Genomic DNA, 2,694 nt, shown 5'->3' with positions numbered 1-2,694 from the left:
TGGTTTACTTGGAGGTTCTGTAAACTCTTGGGACACTTGGTACACCAATGCCAGTAGACCATTATGGAATATCCTCGTCAACTCTGGTTGATGTTCAGGAATCATCTCCATAAAGGCATTAACTAATTCTGCTGCAGGGTTCTTGGGTTTAGTCATTTTTGACTGTTGAATATTGTTCCAAGCTGTATGGACAGTAGAATAGGAGTCCATAATTGTATTCATATTGGTATCAACTTTACTGGCTTTCCTCTTTTTTGTCCTTGGGGTGACAGGAATTATTTCGAGTGGTGATGGTGTTCTTGATGATTCCTCACCTGTTGAGTTGCAATAAGCAGAAGGAATATCTGTGTCCTTTGCTGATGCATCAGTAAGAGGGTCGTCCACCAATTCACTTATGACACCGGTCCATACCAACTCCTCAGTCTGTTCAGTTGATGCCTGCAACAAATACATCATCAAATGTAAGATGTTATATACTTCACATGTTTATGTGATACAATCTGGCAAGAAAAGTCATAAGTTATTGGTACAATTTGTAACAAGAAGAAACAAGCTTTAAAATGATACAAGTATTTTCAGCAATTTAGGAGATATTGTTAATCGAATCTAGTAAATTAACAATCTTGCTGTATCAAATATTTGAGTAGATTGCAGTTAAAATTGAGTGATGAATTTCAGTTGCTTGTCCTTAGCAACCACAGAGATAATTTTTCGTAAAATCAAAAAAACTTAAAGATATTCTGACACTCTGTCTAAAGACCCTTAAAAAGCCATGCGCTTCGTTCAAATTTATTAACTACCTACGAGGCAATGATACTTATTTGAGAGAATGTACATAAATAAACAAATAAAAATAGTAGAAAGTATTGCACCAAGGTGCTAAGAAAGTAGCCTTACTGCATATAATCTTTCAGCTTTGTCATAAAAAAAATAAAAAAAATATTATGATGCAAAAATAACTAATTCATCAATTCATTTTAAATAATTTCTGAAGTGAGTAAGAATTTCATGTTTTAGGGAAATATTTAACTATTATATAGTAATAGTATAGTAGTCTTTTAGATACTTACTTATATAACCTTTCTATCTTATCATAAAGAAAATTAATATATCAATGTAAAAATAACTAGTTTATAAAAAGTTCACAAAGTAATTTCTCAAGTGAGTAAATCTTTCAAGTTTTCGGAAATATTTGCTGTGAAAATTTCTGTGAATGTGATAAAAATATGCTGTCCTTAGCTGGGGTACTGTAGCAGACCCTATAATGGAAGTTAAAGGGCCGATACCTTCTATTAAGTTATAGAAGGCATAATGATAATTGTAATATTTAATTTCACCCTCAATCGGATGCAGCTTTATTGTTAATATTTAACAAAATATATTTTTCATCCTATTATTCTTAGCTATCTTGCTATTGTAGGCTTTTTCCCATACAGAAAACCATGACAGAGATAATATTAGTGAAACAAATCCAAAACATATTTTATGCAACTTGGAGACGCAGATAAATTATTAGTATTATACTGACTCAGGCTCACCAACAACCTCAATGCACTATCTTGGCTTATGTCATTACAGAAAAACAATACACTGAACTGGACTAAATTATATCTCAAATACTCCTGCCACAAGAAAATTAATTTAGAAATCTATTTATACCATCAAAAAGTTAATATATGTTAAACAACGATGATATATATATGAATAGCTTTCACTTAAGGGAGATTAAAGGGTGGTCAAGAGCAGCCTATAATAAAGGATAAGATGTAAACAATGTTGGCTTACCGTAGAATCCTCAGGCATTTCAAAACTGGAGGAATTGCTATCTATCGTGTAGACAGGCTGCATGAATTTGCAAGCAGAATAGTACTCCCATTTTACAGCTGGTGTACTGCCAGAACCACTTGGAGTTTTTTCAACTTTCTTTAGGAGTTTTTGAAAATTACTCCTTAAGTAGTGGAACCGCTTTGTCAAAATTTCTGAAATAAAACAATATTATCAGAACCTGACCATATTGCTAAGTGAAACATAAAACTAATGGGTAAAATTGACTTTAAAAAATAGTGACTAGCAATAGCATAATATTATTCATAAGTAGAGTATTACATAGCTCTCATAATATCCATATTTTATCTACAATATTGGTAATTACTAGTAATAATATATTCCACATATAATCATAATAATAGTAATAACACTAAAAAATAGTAGTAACAAAATGTGGGCGTACCTGTCGTTAGCTGGTTAGCATATTTTGGGTATTCCAGGCGAAGTTCGCTGCAAATTTTATCCATGAGCGACCTTTTTAAGTTCCTACTTTTATAGTTTTCCAAGCTGGTGTTCCACAGAATCTCATTCATCCTTATTTTCTCCAGAAAAGCGTAAGTAATTTCGGATGAGAGCTCCATTATGCCAATCCTGCTGAATGTTTGTGTTTACGTTCGATGGTCGAGCGAGTAACCCTTCAATAATCTATTCATTCTAATAAAATATTATTGTACATAATTATTTAAATTACTTATATTTATTTAAGAGAGGTTTATTTATGTACTGGTTATTATATTCAATATTTAAAAAAAGGATAAATTATAAAATAAACATTGTAGTTTTTGTTTTGATAAGATCTCTCCCCCACAAGCGAACGACCAAACACCAACACAGCGGTGTATTGGTTTTCCATCGCTAGCTGCGAGG

At 32.1% G+C, this 2,694-nt stretch overlaps 1 long non-coding RNA gene across 1 annotated transcript; it reads right to left on the bottom strand.

Annotated features, from left to right (window-relative positions):
• Positions 1-316: 316 nt before the first annotated feature.
• On the bottom strand, positions 317-2,245 carry LOC125037227. Its single transcript, XR_007115959.1, has 3 exons — positions 2,231-2,245; positions 1,786-1,979; positions 317-438 (listed from the first exon to the last, which is right to left on the bottom strand). It is a non-coding gene; the product is annotated as an uncharacterized LOC125037227 (long non-coding RNA).
• Between the last annotated feature and the right edge of the window lie 449 nt (positions 2,246-2,694).

This window comes from Penaeus chinensis, chromosome 22 (assembly GCF_019202785.1).
Source record: "Penaeus chinensis breed Huanghai No. 1 chromosome 22, ASM1920278v2, whole genome shotgun sequence".
In the NCBI taxonomy this organism is placed as follows: Eukaryota; Metazoa; Arthropoda; class Malacostraca; order Decapoda; family Penaeidae; genus Penaeus; species Penaeus chinensis.
Note: the sequence above shows the minus strand (reverse complement) of the source record. Positions and strands in the feature narration are given on the sequence as shown.